The sequence below is a fragment of the Mesocricetus auratus genome, unplaced genomic scaffold (assembly GCF_017639785.1).
Source record: "Mesocricetus auratus isolate SY011 unplaced genomic scaffold, BCM_Maur_2.0 Super-Scaffold_100004, whole genome shotgun sequence".
NCBI classification, from domain to species: Eukaryota; Metazoa; Chordata; class Mammalia; order Rodentia; family Cricetidae; genus Mesocricetus; species Mesocricetus auratus.
In genome coordinates this window covers 65,112,545-65,131,368 of record NW_024429189.1, presented here as the reverse complement: position 1 = coordinate 65,131,368, position 18,824 = coordinate 65,112,545, and the positions used below count along the sequence as shown (strand labels likewise).

General features: G+C 38.2%; 1 protein-coding gene across 5 annotated transcripts in view; it reads right to left on the bottom strand.

Annotated features, from left to right (window-relative positions):
- Lrrc4c (leucine rich repeat containing 4C) overlaps positions 1-18,824 on the bottom strand; it is a 1,312,130-nt gene that overhangs the window by 174,324 nt on the left and 1,118,982 nt on the right. For 2 of the 5 annotated variants that reach the window (XM_005064881.4, XM_040745915.1), the window contains exon 1: positions 12,792-14,798. The exons of 2 other annotated variants lie outside the window; for them this stretch is intronic. The gene's annotated coding sequence lies outside the window, so the exon portion shown is untranslated. Of the gene's footprint in view, positions 1-12,791; positions 14,799-15,984; positions 16,064-18,824 lie in introns of those variants that run through there. One more of the 5 variants, XM_040745912.1, reaches the window with a different exon arrangement.

The following is an 18,824-nucleotide window of genomic DNA, read 5'->3' as shown; positions in this document are numbered from 1 at the left end:
TTATTTGCTTGCTTTGCTATTCTTTTCAAAACAAGGATCTGTTCCTAAGGAAGAGAGGAACAATGTAAAGGAAACATCAGTATAAGTGAGGTGGTTCTACAAAAACTGACAGGCACAGGTAATTTTCAAATCCTGAGATGGCTATTAAAATTTCAGTTGTAAATATAAGATATAGAATCACAGGTGAATACCAACATAACACTTCCAGGAAGTTAGACTATTGAAAATGCAGCATTCCCTTCTGGACCATTAGATATAATGTAGATAAATATGACTTTCTCTCCAATATAAAAGGTAGATATGTGAGTTTTGAAAGTTTCCTATACTTAATCTCTTTTGTCTGTTGGTAGCCCTTGATCTTAAGTGAATAATGCACTTGACCTTGAATTCTGTTCTTTTCAAGATAGTGGTAGTCTTTGAGTGGGTCTATGATTTATGCTAGCCCACTGAATACAGACCTTCAGATGTTGTCTGTTAATGGCTGAACAAGCCTGAAAACGTTTAGTGAATGATTGAGAAACTGAAAAGCAATGTCCCCGAAATGAGAATGATGCATGGGAGAGGACTAAACCAGGAAGAATCAGGTTATGGTAGTGACCTGCTGGGTCAATGTATGCCCGAATTTCATATAACTGTAGGACTTTCCAGTTATTTTTGTTTTGTTCTTCCCAGCTAGTTTTTTTCTTTTATTTCTAAACTAGCAAATTACTAATGAGACAGGTCCAGTTTATCAGTATCATTAGAAAATACTAAGGTATGAATGAAAATCATGTGCCCAAAATCAAAGTAACAAAAGCCATTGGTTCCATAAATTACACTTTGCAAGCTACAAAGGAAAAATCTAGAAAGTTATCCTAAATCTAGAAACCCATTTTCTAATGCTATTTTCTTTTTGTCATAAAAATCATTCACTTGGTCACTTTTCACTGTTTTTCTTTTTAGACAAGTGTCTAGCGATTATTTCACAAGTGTAAGAAAACCTCCTTTGAGGCATGATGTGATGATGCGTGCAAACTCAGCACATTGGAAGCAGAGGCAGGAAGATTACCTCACTGCCTGTGAGAAGCCAGCCTCATCTACGAAACAAGTTCTAGGCTACCCAGAGGATAGAATGAGACCCTGTACCCAAAACCAAGGGAGGTAAGGAGAAAAGTATCCTTTTACAGATGCTAGCAATATGAAAGAACTCTGATAAAAGCTATAGATGAGCTGGGCAGTGGCAGCGGGTCACAGAGGCAGGGGAGGCAGAAGTAGATGGATCTCTGCAAGCTTGAGACCAGCCTAGTTTACTGAGTTCCAGGACAGCCTCCAAAGCTACAGAAACTCTGTCTCAAAAAAATCAGTAATAATAATAGTAATAATAATAATAAAGTAATAGTAAAAAGACTATAGATGTGTACTTTCAATTATATCCTCATCAAAGTTTATACTTTAGTTACTTTCATAGTTGAAAATTTTGGAGTCAGGAAAGGTGGGAGGTTTGTTCACATTTGCTTCTGAGGTTTATTCATGCCTTCATATTATGGACTCTTTAGAATTACATTGTATTTTAATTAAGAGCAAGCAACTGAGATACACAATATTCAGTGTATGACAGCTGGTAGTATGGATGGAGCTATGTTCTGGGAGATACAGTTTCTTTCTAAAATCCTTAGCTAAGCTAGGGGGGAATAAAGCAAAGAGTGCGTGTCTATTTAATAACACAAAGGTCCCTAGTGGCTTATTTGGCACAGTTTACCCATTCTTGCTTTCAGGTAAGTATCTGGGGATCTTTGCAGAGAAAAAAAGCCAAGTGGAATTACAGTGCCATCATGGGAAAAAATGTGGGTGTCAGCATCTAACGGCTGCCTTAAACTCTACAATGATTCTTAAAATCCTTAACATTTCTTCTCCATAAACACCTAGGGGATGCCTCATCCCTGGCTAGGCTGAAAGGGTTGCAGGAGTCTTACAATGAACAGTAGACAGAGAGTGATGGGACCTAAGACTTTAATACAGACAGAGTCTCTGTCCCTTCTTGGCTGCTGTGAAGAGCAGCAGGGCTGGACCCAAAGTGATGGCGCTGTGCCGGCAAAGCACTTTGGCACATGCCAGGATATGAAAGGCTCTAATGAGACTCATTTCACAATTCACCAGCCACGTGCATTAAACAGGCAAAGATTCCGTGCTAATATCCTCTCGATATTATCCTGTGGTTTAGGTTTCCAACAGGATAAGGTTCCCTCAGCAGCTCACATAACCAGATCTAACCTCCCTCCTCTGGCTCCTTGTCCCATGATAGTGAAATAAGCTAAGTGAGAGGCAGCAGCGTTCTAGCTTAAAGAGACAGTAGGCATTTCTAACTGCAGATCTGTTTCGTGTATGCAGGAACCTTCTAGAGACCTGCAGTGCATGCTAATCCCTGTACTGATTCAAAGAGGGAGCTACTTCATAGTAAAGCCATTGTTCTTTCTAATTGTCAGAGACGGCTGCTCTGCACTTGCCTGGAGCGATCCAATTAACATATCACCACAACACCAACCATTATAATATGTTCTGTGTCCTACCAACAAGGGGAAGCCCGAACCCTGCTTCCATCCACAGCTTCTATCTAATTAGGTCTTTAATACATAAACAGAAGGGAAAAACAGAAACCTGGATAGAGGACTATATATCTGAATCACAAGTAACCTCTTGAAGTAGGGAGTTTTTGTTGATAATAGGGGCTGAGTTGAGAGAAGTGAGAACAAGAGGAAGGACAGGGAAGGGAGGGAACTGAGAAAAAGACAATGCTAGAAAGAAGGCTCAAAGGCAAGGATGGAGGAAGGGTGAGAGGGAAAGGCTGCTTGATTCTTTGGGGAATTGAAAACATGTAACTTCTGCTGGAAACCATTGCCATGGCAACATTAAACAATACAGAGAAACCCTTCATAGCTCAATTCCTGCCTTCCTGAACACCACTGCATAGATGTTTTAACTATTTGGCCATGTCTCCTGAATTTCAGAGTAGCCCACCAAGTCTCCTCATGATATGATTGAGTGCTGGTTCATGATTAAATGTGTCTCTCCAGAGATTAGCCAATTGAATGATTAACATTCTCTCTTTTGCATTCTAACAGCTGGGTGAGATTATCCTCCCTCTCCCTCCTCTTCTCTCATTCCCTATCCCCTCACTCCACGATTGGGAGAAATCAACACATCTGAGATCTGGCTGCAAACCAAAAGAAAATCTATCAGGAAAAGAACGCTTTAAGCTTCCAAAGGTCACATAGCTTTCTTAGAATCTCTGTCTTAATTATTGAAATCTCCACCATCATTACCCAGCCTTCATTTAAAGAACACAAGCCCCTTTTTCCTGAGAGCAAATTTCTGAAAACTACAGTGTGTTGTAATCTAATAACCAAATTCACCCAACAAATGAAACATCTGAATTCATAACAGGAAATACCTCTTTTAAAGTGTTAAATATCAATCAAGTAAGTACAGGGTAGACTATATCTTTGATGCTAATTATTAGGAAACTCTATTAGTCATCCGAAGAAAAGTGGTCTTACCATTTAAATCTGTGAACCCCTACACCACACACCCCTGCCCATTTTAGCAACAACATAAACAAAAATAACCTGGTGGTTCAGTATTCTTATATTTGCTATTATTACTTGTTCGAGTTTTGTGAGATTAGACAGTGTGGTGATGTTTGGTTTATGATCTATCAAATAAAGCTTGCCTGAAGATCAGAGTGAAAAGCTAGCCACACTAGCTGGCCACAGAGTCCAGGCAGTGATGGCACACACCTTTAATCCCAGCAGTCACATTAGTTAGTCGTAGAAACTGGGCAGTGGTGGTGCACCCCTCTAATCCTAGCACTATAAGGTAGGTGGAGACGGAAGTGCAGTGTATTCAGTCTGCAGTCACACTGAAGACAGGATCATCCCTCTTGTTCTGAGCTTTGGTAGAAGTAAGAACTCTCTAGTGGCTTGGCTGCTTTGCTTCTCTGATCTTCAGGCAAGCTTTATTTGTTAGATCATAAGCAGAATGTCACCACAAAACACATGTGCTACTCTCAACACCACACTGTGGCCCCAGCAGTTTGTAGTTTGGCAGAAAGTAGCACTGCATATGACTCTTCCACTAACTCCTCCTTTGTACCTGCCCAGTCTCATATCCTTAAGCTTTATCATGTTAAGTACTGGTGAAGATGCAACTTCAATAATCACTTGTTGAGAGGATGAAAAGGAAGAGTAAGGCATTCTAAACACAGTGTGCATCAATATCAATGTACTTTAGAGATAATTACAGTTATTGCTAATCCTAATCTCTTTGTGGAAGATATCTCAAACTTGAAGAAAAAAATTCAAAGATTTAACAGAATATAAATATTACAACATAGTCAAGACATTCAATTTGAAAACTGAAAAGTAAAATTGAAACACAACTGAGTTCAGTCCTACCCTATAGCATTGTCTTTCACCGATGTTAGTATATTCTGCTATTTCTTGGTAGAAAGTAGGAGGTATTATTCTAAAGCATAAGATCTAAGCAACTGGATTCACTAAAACCAGTAAACCATATGCTATGGAATCCAACTGCCCTTTGATAACAAGAAGATCCTCAGCCCTTACCCCTTGACTTCTCTTTGAAAACGTTTGCATACAGGCATTCTTAAGGATTGAAAATCATAGTCATTGTGATAGCCCTTTCTGAGTCAATCTTACCCAGTTCAGAATTTTGTGGATGAACATTTCCAATTGGGGAAGGGTGCTTTCTGTGAGTGCTGTCTGCTGTCTGTGCATGACAAAACCTACATATCAGAATACTAACAGCTGTAAGTTAAAACATAACACTAAATTATATATATTATATATAAAATTTATATGTATACATATTATATATAACATAGATACATATCTGTATTAAATGGGGTCCCCAAGAACAGCTACTGTCAATATTTCAAAAGACCAAACAGGAATCCTAAGTGTACTCAGAAAATTGTATCCATTAAAGTACCTTGCTATTCAATCTATTTGTATCAACACATTGTAGCAATGTATAGATAGCATATTTTAAAAAAATGATGACTGGCTTGTATATGTGGACTACTATTAAGAAAATTATAATGTATTTTGTATACAATACAGATTGTAAACCCAACTCTAAGGACAAAAGTATTGCTAAAATAGTAGACTACATTAGCCGTAAAACTGAAGAGAGGCATTAGCTCTTTCTACTTGTTTATTGGAACTGCTAAAATAAGGTGCTATTATCTAGGTAAATGTTGGTGATGGCAAAAGAAATATTATGAGGTCTTTATCAAAAGTCACAACTGAGTTGAGGTAATCAAGTAAAGAGATACATACAACAAAGACAAGAACAAGGGCATGTGATAAACAAATGTTCCTGAGTCGAAGGCTGAATAAACCAATGGGTAAAGAGGAGCTGACTAAGTCTCTAGCAAAAGCCACGATGATTTAAATCTTGATATATGGAGCATATCTTTGCCAGTGAAGTGTGCCTTATGAAGTTCAAGTCAAAGCTAGCCTGGCAGATCTCCAGATGATTGGAACATTAAAAAGAGCAAGAAGACAACAGAAGGTATTGCTATTCTGGACAGATGGTATAGTAATGGGAGAACATGGGTTTGAGTCTACAGATGTATTCATAGACCATCGAGCAAAAGCTATTTATCTTTATTTCTTAGAATAATGGCTGTAGGAGAATGAATGAAGGATTATATTATGAAACAGACAAAATGCTGGAATCTAAAGTGAGGAAATTGTGTGACAAAAACTGAGTTACAATTGGATTTGATTACTGCTTGGATAGGAGGATTACAGGGATATCAGTATCGGAAACTTTAAATGCATATGTTACTGGAAGGAAAACAGTCAATATCTGTTGTGGAAAGTCCAGGAAGTCATCTGAAGATCAAAGGAAGTAAGAAAGCTATTGTTGGTCATTGAAAATTTCTTTAGGTCTCTTTAAATGTCCAAGAAATTGAGTTGGATTTCTCTAAACAAACCAGGTAAGTAACTCTCACAAATACTCATGAAATTCCACTCTCAGAAAATAGGTGGAGGAATAGAAAGAGTAGGAGAAAGTGAAATGAGTAAAGAAAGTAATAAATGAAAACTTCCTCAACCATTTGGAAAACCTTCATCAATTCTGGTGTGAGAATGGTACCAGGTCCTACAGAATCAAAAGCAATAAAATTTAGTCTTCGTATCTCACATTTAGGTGCTTACCTTGTGTACAAGATATAATATGTCCAAACTGATGAGCATTACCTTATTTCTCATATAATCCTGGGCTGAGAGTCAATCTGATAACATTTCTAAAAGCATTTTTCTTCATAGATATCTCTAAGGAATTAGCATTAAGTGCACAGTTGGATATGATTGAGAAATGACATAAAAAAATGCAAGGTGTGTGACCAAAGTGGATGGCAAACTCACTTCCAGTAACAGTTATATTCCAATTTAGGAAACACCATATTCCAATGCCAATTAAAATATTCAGAGTATCAGGTTGTATGATAGTAAATGGCCAGGTTTTGTTATCAAGACAATGAATTTGAATTGATTCTTTGGTTTTGGTGATCAGTGATTTCTTTTCCCAACCCCACCTTTCAATTGCTAAACCACCTTCCACAATTACCATCTTTTCTCTATTTGTTCCTTACATGAGAGTTAAAGTGAAAAGGGTAATATTTGCAAAATATTGCTTGGTATTTATTGGATGGACACAAAATGATAATTATGCTTGCCATTACTAAATGACATCTACAAATTCCATCTTCAAATTTAGATAACTACAGGAAGCTGCCGTAGCTTGTACCAAAGTTGAAATAAAAATATATTTACATCACATAAATGCTCTTTAAAATCACTTGATTATCATCACTTTGTAAAAAATATTAAAATTATATTTTGAAATTTGATAGGGTAAAATAAATTACATATTTCCATGGTCCATAGATATTATCATTATCTATCAAAAGTTACAACTACCACAAAAAAACAACTGGATTTCACACTCCTCTCTGAGTATCAAATGTTATATATCGTAGCTTTCCTGAAATACCTATAAAGAAAAGGACAAAATAATCTAGTATTGCAGTGTGAAAAATTGAGGTTTATTAGGTGTAAGTGGCAATATATGGTCAAAGAACAAGCAGGTGCTGAAACCAAGATGGAACATGATATTTTTCTATTGTAATGTCATCCCTTGGAAATCCTTTAGTTATTTCCTTTGCCTGTGCCCCGTGTGTCTGCCAGGGTAATATGGTGAGCTTTTCACATTCACCTGGAAATCCCTAGTATCCTGCTATCAGGCATTATATGTTCTTAATTATCAGAAATCCTAAATTCCTAGGTAGGTAACTATGAACTCAATATCAGGGTCCTAGTGCTTGAAGTAACATTATTTTTAAGTTTTGTTGAACAGAAGAAACTATAAGAACAAGGGAACTAGAATAAAGTGTGTCAAATATCATAGTCCATCCACAACAACATTGAAAAGTAAGAATATCCTTCAGATTTCATTACTTGAAATAAAAGATACTCTTTCCCCTCCCTTTTTCTGTGGGTCCAGTCAGAACATTAATAAGTACTTTTTATTAACCTTCTGTAGATTGCTGAGAACAATCTTGCACGTGTGTGTGTGTGTGTGTGCGCGCCCGCGCGTGAGTGCACACGCACACGTGCATCTGCAAGGGTATAAAAGCATATTGTGTGCGTTCATTAGAATCCATCACAGGAGAAGATTAAATGAAGCCCAGTTAGCAAAAGACTAACTTTTTATACATCTAGTATTCTGAGGTGCTGAGAACATGACAGGGAAAAGCACAGTCTATTTCCTCAGAGAGTCACTTGTCTCATCCACCAGACTGAATTATGTCTGTTAAGACAACGATTATTCAGTGAAATAATTTTGAATAAGACAACTATATAGTAGATTCTTGACTTATCCCCAGAGAGTTTTCTAAGATATTACTTACTAATTAACTTTGGTATTTATGATATAAAGCACTTGACAACCCAGCCAAAGTACAGATACAGTGTGTATTATCCACAATTCACAAAGTATATTCACAACTTTTGATGCCTTAAAGTTTCACTGAGATGACTCCAAGTGTGTTTTAAAGCTGCATTACTGGTGGGTAATTCTTCTTGTTTACTGTCTATTGATGCAATAAACAAAATGTCTAAAAGCATGTTATAGACCACATCAAGGGAAAATCAAGACACAAATCAAGGGGGAAATGTATAGGAAGGAACAAAAGCAGTGACCATGGAAAGATGTTGCTTACTAGTTTTGTCCCTGTTACTCAGCCTACTTTCTTATACAACCCTTGACTATGTTTCAAGGATGGTACTTCCTGTAGTGGGCTGTGCTTTTCTACAATCAACCACAAATCAAGACAATACCTGACAGACATTGCCAGAGATCAATCTTGTCAGGCAATTCCTCAATTCAGGATCCTGAATCCCAGATGACTAGTTTGTGTCAAGAAGATATAACCAACACATTGATACAAATGTAATCCCTTCTGTATTGCCAATGAAAATAGTAATGAAGACCTTCCCCTCACCAAAGACTGTTCTACATTCGTTTGTAAAAACTACACTGCCTAAATATAGACCAGAGATGATTAATTTAAATGTGGAATTATTGAATACTTGCAGTACACAACATAAATGAACCTTATTTAATCTTCCTGATAGCCAGTGTCATGTGGTTATCTTACCTCTGATTTACAGATAAGCAAATAGCATTGAAACAGTTTAAGATATACCTGTAACTCATGTGACCCAGTGATGCTAAATATTTGAGTTCACTTTGAACTCAGGAATGCAAATTCTACCTCATTTCTTTGTCATTTTTAGAAAACACACAAAATTTAAAATATACTAAATGGTGAATATTTCCACATTAGATTTTTCAAATGAGAATTGAAGATGATGAATCTTAGGAGGCCTTTCCAAAACAATATAGATTAAATTTTTTGAAATGTTAGTGATCAAAATCCAATAAGGTATATGTCAAGCTGACATGATTATTATACAAAGCATGTTTATATGATGCAGATGTCAACAATCATGGTAACTAAAGAGTAGGATCCTTTTTTTGTTATTTTTAAGGAAAGTTCTTAGGAAGTACACCAAGGAAATGGCCAGAGCCCAGAACTACTATGGTAAACAAGGATATTATAAACCATGACCAAGACCCACTGCTTAGACCACTAGCAAATGTATGTTCTATTTCAAATTCTAATACTAATACTTAAATTTGTCTCCTACTTTGTCTTTTCCTATACACAGATTGAATCTCCTGCTTTTAACAAAGCGAATACATTATGTAGTTAGAGTTAATATTGTTATGAATAGGAAGACCACAAGTCCAGACAGTAGAATTTGGGTCCTTAATAGCTATAATGGAATGATGCACTATTTAATTTAAATTAAGTATTTGCAAGTATGTTTTTCTTTATTTATGCATTCCAGGCAAAGATGATATCATATGGAAGTAAATAACACTTAAATTTCAAAGTTACCTTGTACAAGTTTAAAAGGAAAGGGACTGAAAGACAGTTACAACACTTTTTCATTGTGGCTAAATTATTAAGTATTTCTTGCTCAGATTTTGTTCAAAACAGCATACATACATATATATGTATGTATGTATGTATGTATGTATATATTTCAAACACTTTGTTCTGGTAAGACCTTGGACAGAAAGCCTAACAAGGAATATAAGCTCAGTCACACAGTCACTCTGCTTGAGTGTAACCAGCAGATCCTTAAAGTACTTACTCAGAATTCATTCATCCTCAGATAGTGTATAAACATTAATTAGTTCAAGAATGACCATGACAGAAAGACAGCCTGAGACAGAGCCTATTGTACTGAGACTTTTCAGCACATCACTAGTAATTTACAAAACAACATCCAATTTACCAACAAAGTAGATATTAATTCCTGACCCATGAACAAAAGAAAAAAATAGGGAGAGGGAAACTTAAAATGTACCCCACAGAGCATAGATATTAGGGTGGAGGAAGAAGCAATTTGAGCGATCTCTATAACTAGTACAAAAGCATCAGTTGTCTGGGTCTGTGGTTTCAGGAGACTGCTGTGTATAACTATTTACTCACAAGTACCACTGAGTTGACCCCTCAGCTGAAACAAAGTGATTAGGTAAGACTCCAGCTCCACCATGTTCAGAGTTTCTTTCCTAGTCCATAAGCACCTTGTGCAAACTGCAAAGCCAACTGATTTGGAGTCCAGAGGAGCTGATCCTGAGCTCACCCTGAGCACCCAACTGTAATGTGAGTAGACCGGGACTCCTTTAGATGACTTCTCAGTGAGGGAAGAGGGGAGTGCATTTCAGCACAGATTTCATGTTCTTTTTTTTTCCTTAACTTCCTTTGCTTCTCTTGGGAATGTTTACCTGTTTGTGTAACAAAGAACGGTGATAGAAAATCTATAACAATGTGAAGAGAAGCATGTAATTTGTGGTCAAATTCAGGGTAATGCTTGGTATTGAGAAAAAATTTATGCAAAAAATGAGTAAATCAAGTTTCCCTATTGGCAAATACAACCTACTTGCAAGGTAGGTTTTAGAGATAAAGTCTGAAGTTGAACTGCAAAGTGAAAGAAAAAACATCAAGACATATTTTTTTCTTCTGTGTTTCTATACCAGTTATACTAAGTTATGACTGATTAACAACTTTGTATAACTTGAGACATTACGTGTCCAAGAAAGGTGAATCAACAAAAGCGACCATATAAAGCATAACACACACACACACATACACACACACACACACACACACACACACACACACACAGAGAGAGAGAGAGAGAGAGAGAGAGAGAGAGAGAGAGAGAGAGAGAGAGAGAGAGAGAATGATCAAAAATGGAGGAGCTTTTATAGAAAGCTGGAAGAAAAAAGTCTTGCACTTTCATAGGTCGGTAAATTCCTACAGTATCTGTGTGTCCCAATAGGAAACATGTGCCTAGAAAAATAAATTAGGGAAGTGCTGGGCTGTAGACATCCTCAGTTAAAGACTAATAGAAAGGAGAAGAACAGATGATGGGAGCAAAAGAACAGACTTGAATGCTATTATTAGGGTGTTTCTGGTTTCTATTATCACCTTTCTGATATAAATCTAACTCCACAATTCCTTAATGACTCTCTAGAGCCTTCCACTCTCAGCAATAAATGTGGCCAGCACTAACAGGATACCTAGGAGGCAGCTGCCTTCCATCTCCTTTGGGATATTTCAGACTTGTGGATCTTCTGGGATTTCAAATATTTTAAAGCCAGAGTTTTGTGAACCATGTAACAGAAAGAGCAAGGAGGAGAGTGCATAAGGGAGGAGAGGAGAGGAGAGAAGAGTAGGAAAGGAGGAAAGGGATGTTAGCACCTATGAGTTTTGATGTCTACATGGGCAGAAGTTTACTTTACCTTCTCTAGACCTCTGTGCCTTTCTTTCATCTCTGAGTAAAATGGCAGCTGTGATCATCCTATGTGTGGTGTGGCAGATTCTTTTCTAGTTTGGATTCAAAACTTGTCTATTTCTCCGAGGCTTGTATGAGTCACCTGTATCAGACTGTTTAATCATTAAAAAAATGTTTATGGTTTCTCTCAGCCTCAGTTTCCTTTTTTGCTGTCATGTAATATCTAAGCTGGCTCTAAAGTTCCATGATTTCCTGATTATAATAGAAGGCTTCAGAGAAGAATATGGAATAGTGTCAGGGGTGGGGGTGGAAACATTCTGTACAACTGGAAAGCTCCAAGATTCTGATAGAGGAGGGAGGAGGTGATCCCTTAGGCCCCAGCCTCTCAAACCATTTGAAACATTCTTTTATTTATTCACCTATTATTAGTTATTTTGTTTTGCTTTGGTTTCATTGCCTTATTTCCTTCAAAGCAAAACTGGCCCAGGATAAGCTTTGATACTCAACACTCACATTTTTCCTTTGGTTTCCTTTCTAAGTTACCAAAGGATGCTAAATTTTTGTCTTTTTCTCAAGAGCTATTTCTCTGTGACGTTTGGAGGGTTCTTGATAAAGCCCATGCCAAACACCCATGTCCTCTACAATCTGTGTGCAGCTTCTCTGATATCTGTGGGAGTCTTAAGTTGCAAGGGGTGGAATGAAGGGATCCTACCTGATTCAGTCATAGCCCTACCACTGAGGACCCCAGGGATGCAAAGACCATACTTGGGTAAGGGAGTGAGGGAGACTGTGGGAAGTGCAGTCTGTGCTCCACCACTTCCTCTGCTGTACCATTCCCTCCTTCATCACCATCCTACCCACTAGCCAGAAGCCATCCTTCCCCTGCTTTATTATCATAGTTTGGTGTTAATACATTCTGTTGATCTGCGGTGTCAGGTTGGATAATGAAATTTAAATTGGGTCCCTTCGATTTCCAATAACTAACACTTGTGCTTCTAACTCTGGGGCTTCCTTGTAACTTAAATGCATTCTAGAGTGTCAATCACTTGCATCAGCACCCCACACTGCAGTGGGATTTCATGGAGAGAGATTTTTTTCTCCCTCATAGTGGACATTTGCAAAGGCATTTGCCTAGAATGCAGACAACCTGCATCGTTATAGCAGTCCAGCTTCTCAGTGAGCACAGCTTGATGAGAGAACTGCGTGGGCCACCCTGTCCCTTTTTTTCTTGTTCCCAATAGCTGGGTCCTTGAAAACCACAATAGTGGGGGAGGGAAAAGAAAGAGAATCAGAATACTAAATTAACAAACATTTTCCTCATCCATAAATAAGAAAATTAGGATCACTCACTGTATTTCAGACTCAGCACAGCTACATCCCGAGGGAAATCCAGGTGGTAAAGAACAAGAAAGAACACATGGTCTTGACACCAAAAAGGAAAAGAAAAAGAAAACAAAAAGGAGGTTGCTGAAGAAAAAAAATCCAACTGCAATTATCCTTCAATTTTAGTCAACACAGGCACCAATCCAAGAATCCTCTGCTGATTCCTTTCCCAATCAATGCTCCGTTCCGACACGGTCAACTTTTCTTCACTGAAATTTCTTTGCAGATGTGTTATTAATTTCCTCTCCTCTTGTGGGAAATTCAAAGAGAAAAAATATATGTATATATAGATATCAGGTCTTTACTTTCCTAAAAAAAGCCCCAAACTTTTCATTTCAAAAATATCTCCTTGGCGTACTTTCTCCTTTAAAGAAAAAAAAATGAACACACTTTTTCTTTGTGGATCCTCAGTTCTCCATTTCCAAACATCCTTGGGGGAGGGGGACAGCTATTTTATGATTATTTATTTATACACACCAAACCCCGCAAGTCTGACATCAGCTTATTTCATTTTTTTTCCTCAGTGCTCCCCGTGTGGCCATATACACATTTATGTTACGATCCAGGTCTCACAAGAGAAAGCTTCATTCTTCCTTCTCGCTGGCACAGTCAGCTTATCCTCTGCGTTCTGCTCCAAGAGAGAGCTGCGTCCCGCATCCTTCATTTTAGCAAGGCACCCAACATCCACCTCCTCGCAGTGGTGGTGGTGGTGGGGTTAAAAAGGAAAAAGAAAAAAAAGAAAAGAAAAGAAAGAAAAAAAAGGAACAAAAAAGTCTTTTCTTTACATCCTAGATTCCCTTCCCCAGCTTTCCCTTCGGAGAATTTGAAGATCAACTGCCCCCACCGGCTACCCTTCCGGCCGGCCCCTTCGTCAAAGATCTGATTAGATTTCTCATCACAACCCAGTGCGCAATTGGATTTTTGATTTCAGCCACCCAGCCAGCCACCTTCCCCCTCGCCCCTTCAAACTCCGCGTTAGATCCCGTCGCCTTCCCTCCACCGCCTCTGCGATTTCATAATCTCACGTTAAATGGAGTGCGGGGGGCGGGGGCGGGGGAGGGGGCGGATGTAGAGGAGGAAAATTTCAAGGCTCTGTCAGCTGTCAAGAACAAACCCCGTTCCGCCCCCGGTCAGCTACTTTTTTTTAAGGCTCAGGGTGGCTTTCTCTGGGTTCCCTCCCCCCACCCATAGCACTGGGTCCAGGTCCTCCAGGTATTGCTGAACTCGGCGGGCGATCAGGGCAGGGATCACGGAGAGATGCGTGATGCGGTCCCTTGCTAGCGGCCCCTGCCAGCGCGGGTGTCCCCTTCTCCAGCCGGCTGCAGATCTCGAGTCTCCTGGGTGTTGGAAGTTCAGACTGGGCTTTTATTTCAAACACGGAAAACAATGTGACTGGACTGACGTGGTGTTAGGTAATTTTTTTTAAAAAGAGAGACAGAAAGAAATATATATTTCAAAGAAAAGAAGGGGCTAGAAAACAACGAAACGGGAACGAAGAGGGTTAAAAAAAAATCCCTAATCACTGGCTCCTCTCATCCTTCTGGAATGAAACTGCAGCTTTGATCTCATTTCCAGCTGCGTTGGGGATGGTCTGGAGCCACAAGTTGGTTCCTCGGTGCGCAGCCTTTCCCAACGCCCGCTGGTCCCCCGCGAGGAGACGCATCCTCCGGCGCGCAGCTGCTCCGCGGCGGTCTCAGAGCCATGGTCCCGTTTCGCGACTTCCCGTACCGCGGAAACCCGGATCCCCTTCCATCCACTTCGGCGTGAACTCTGCCTTCTCCTTCTCCTCTCTTCCCAGATAAAAGAATGCGCTCCCTGATCGGTTGGAAGCGTCTGCCAGTCTAGACTTTCCCTCCACCAATGCCAGGTCCTGTTACTTAGGGTCCAGGTTCCCCAAAGCGTACCCGGACTGCAGTCTCTTCCCCTTCTCTGGCCCTCTTTCTTGCCCCTTTTCCTTTCCCTTTCTCCGCTAGAGATCAGTAAAATACAATTACCCAATTACCTCCCATCATCTTAGCAGTGATTGGTCAATTGCATTAACACTTGAAGTCAGGGAAGAGGGGATTGGAGACTCTGAGGTGTGGCACTGCTGCCACCTGGAGGAAAGAGTCGGAAGAACGCCGTTTTAAAGCAGCCCCTCACCTTCAGAGGCTAGAAATTAGAAAAGAAATCCAGGCTGTGTGGGAGTTGTCATTTTTATTTTTATTTTTTAAAGCTTGTCTCTTTTCATTCCGAAATCCTAGAGTATTGAAGTGCAAAGGAGAAGACATCGAAGTCAATTCATCACCGGATTCAAAATTATCAACAAGCACAGTGTTTATTTCAGATTGAATGTTAAGAGCCTCTCTGGGAAGCCCTGCAGTCTGGTCCCAAGATGGGGATTAAGGCTCTGCTTCTACCAAGAGCTGGTTCATCAGGAGGAATCTGGTGTAGCCCAGGAGCTACTGGAGAGCTTGAGGGAACAGGATAATCCCTCCAGAAGGAAACAAGTGTAAAGGCAAGATAGGATCCTTCAGCCTATGCAGTGTTGCAGTAAATTGGCCTGTTCAGTTTGTACAAGACATTCAGGACAGCTTGACAACTCAATTCCAGCATCCCTCGCTCTTGGATGTGGGCTGTTCCATCAATTCATGTTAGAGGAGCGTATGGCACTTTTCAACTCCACTGCCTTTCCTAAGAAGCAGGGACCCAGATCACAGAACAGTGATATGAATAGATACATATTTTGCCATTCTTCTCTGCTATATAACGATCACAAAGCTCTTTCCACGAGCTTGTCACTTATTTAATGCCTCAAGCACGTTATTTGAGATATGAGTCTAATGAAACCAGGAATGAAGAGTCTAACAATTATAGATCATTTTTGTAAAAGATGGATAAATAAAGATTTTGTTTCATCTTGTCCCAGTAAAGATCTTTGGGCTGGTTTTTATTTCTTTTCTAGAACTCAGAATATGCTCTTGGGTTCAAAACATAGTTAAATAGAGTGTGATAATGACAAACAGATGTATGACAGAGCAACTAGACAGGGAGAGAACTTTTGTGCTACTATTGGGATATCAGAGATTTAGTCAAGTTAGTGCCAAATGTTCTTTTCAATTCTTTGTTACATTAATATTAATATATTATAAACTATATGCAATGCACTATATATTTGTACCTTTGGACTTCATATGTTTCTGTCTATACACTTGTTTTGAAGATGAAGCAGCAGTAATATGTATTTCAGAATTCACAACCTGCAAAGGAAAATACCATTTCTCACATTCCGCTACAATTGTTTATGACTTCTCAATATTTTCGAGAGCTTTTATGTAGTTGCAACTCATATATAGTGTGAATTTGTGGAGGAGTTAATGCTTTTATATTTATGTGGACATTGCCTGGCCCGTTGCACCAACATTTGTAGACCATATTTGTTTACTCAAAGAGGAGTATACTGGTTGTCTACCACACATCTTTAACACCCATCAGAGCAAAGTAGTCTCTTAAATAAAACAAAAGGAAGAGTGCTAAGCAGAGAATCAGGAACTTGAAACATTTTTCATTCTGTTTAGCTTCTCATTGAAAGCTATAGTACCACAATTTCTGATTGGCTCTGAAAGACACTGAATTGGTTATTTAGGATGCACATTTGCATTCAAAGTCAATTATTAATTGAATATATAATATAGTATACATACAGATGTATGTATAGTAGTTTGCAGTTTTTAATACATCATTATTTAATATTCAAACAATTTCCTGAAACATTTTGAAAACAAGGTGAAATGACAAGTGATTTGTTTGGTAAAAGGCAATCAAATTTTGAACTCAGATCCAGTTCATTTCATTTCTTCTAGTTTCACATAAATTAGGTTTTGGGAAAATGGAGAGCAGCTTGTCATATATAAGACAGTCATGAGCACACAGGCTGTTATGGATTCCCAGAGGTGAGTTTGTATTACTGTATGGAAGTATGGAAATGGCACTTCTGTATACTGTCGTATTTGCTGCTGGGTGGCCTTAGTTAAAGTGAACTAAAATAAGGAGCCAACAAGGCAAATATCATAAAAATGAACTTACAAATTCAGTTGCTAAGACACACAAGTGTAGATAGTTATGCTGCACAATTGTTCGTTATAGTCAATAGATGAATGTGTTTAAGTAAGAGTCTTCAAAAGCCCCCTTTTAGAAGGAATAACTGCCTAGTAAGCAATTTGTCCCATCCTTGTGCTTTCCATTCGTCAGTAAGTGTTAGCAAAATCCTACGCAGAAATAAATGTCAATGGAGTGAGATGACTTGGGAAGAGGGGACATTATGTTACCACAGAGGTTTTCTTCTGTGGATACACAGATTTCCACATTTTATTTTCTTCTGATGTTTAGACATATGGTTAAAATAAAATGTCTTATTATTTCTCTCTGGGTCGGTAATGATAACTGATATAATCTTTAACAAACAGCAGGGGACAGCATCTTGTAATCAGAAATACAAAACAGCAAATAGCATGAATTTAGTTGCTTTGTTTAAAAATAAAGAAAATAAAGCTGTATGCACTGTGTTGCTAACTGGATTTAAGGTATAGTAGGAGAGTCTGTTAATGATATATATATATATGTATATAGATATCTAGCATATATATATCATTATATATATATATTATAGTGGAGATCCTGAGAGTAAATGTTCTCATTTTTAGTTTCAAATCCATTATAAACAGAGAATAGTCATACCAAGTTTGCTTCTCTAATTCACACACAGTGATGTGAATTAAACACATTAAATTAACTTAAAATTACTTTGATGATAAATGTAATTTTTTTGGGCATACGTGCTGCTAGGCAATATTACATAGATACTGCTTCCCAAGAGAAATAGAAGGCATCCAAACAAGTATATCTCCTTTGGCTTTTGGTAATACAGATGGGGATCCTAAACTCTAAATATATTTGCATGTAGTTGATAGTTATTTATTTTCAATATATTCCTTTTATGATGGCTACTCAAATATGCAACATTTACCCCATATAGTTTAGGTTTTAATGTTTGTCTTAGCAACTAGTATTAATGGCAGCTTAAAATATCAAGCTTGGTTCTAGACAGATTACACATTTCAACTCAGGTTTGGCTCTCAATAATCTCAATAACATTATAAAATAGGTACCACTGCAAAACCAGTTTTAATGATTCTGATTCTGAGATGAGACTAAAGAAATTCCTGCCTAGGCCGAGTTGCTTCCCTACAGACACTGAGACTGCAAACAAATTCTTGATGTGTATAGAAATGACTTGTCCACATCTCTATGTTATGTGCTAGCCCAAGAGAATTTACTTGTATTTATAATGCTTTCCCATTGTTGTGTAAATGAATACCTAAGACTATGGTATTTTTCAATGATTGGTACAACTGAGCTACATTCTCACCCTCATCATTTTATTGCTAGTAAAGTGATGGAAAGTGAAATGCTTGTTACAGCCATTTAAATAATAAAGCAAGAAGCTTAACATCAAACATGATTTTATCAGAAAACATATAGGTTCAGGTAAACTGATGCATACTACATATTCCATGACCTATTATCTGGAAACAATAACAATTTGTTTTTTTCTCATGTGTCTAAAGGCCTGTCAGGGATAGATATAGCAGCAATTCTGATATTTTCGAAGTCTCATGTGTTAATCAAACCTGTTAACTTTCCATTGCTCAAAACAAATCACTTCAGAGAAGAATGAGCCTATCATCCTGCCTAGAATGTATAGACATTTTGGTATTATGTAACTGAAAATAGTGAAGAATGAGATTAATTGTTGCAATTAGTTTCATCTCCAAGTCACAAATTCTAGGCTTCTTTTCATCATTTGCTGAGTTCCAACAGATGTATACTAATCCTCTATTATGCGCCTGATATTATGGAAGACATCACTAATTCCTCTGTACCCCACTTTCCTAATGAAATCTTTTGACATTGGAGTGTTTCCTTTATCTCCTTATCCTTTATCTATTTTACAGATCTGAC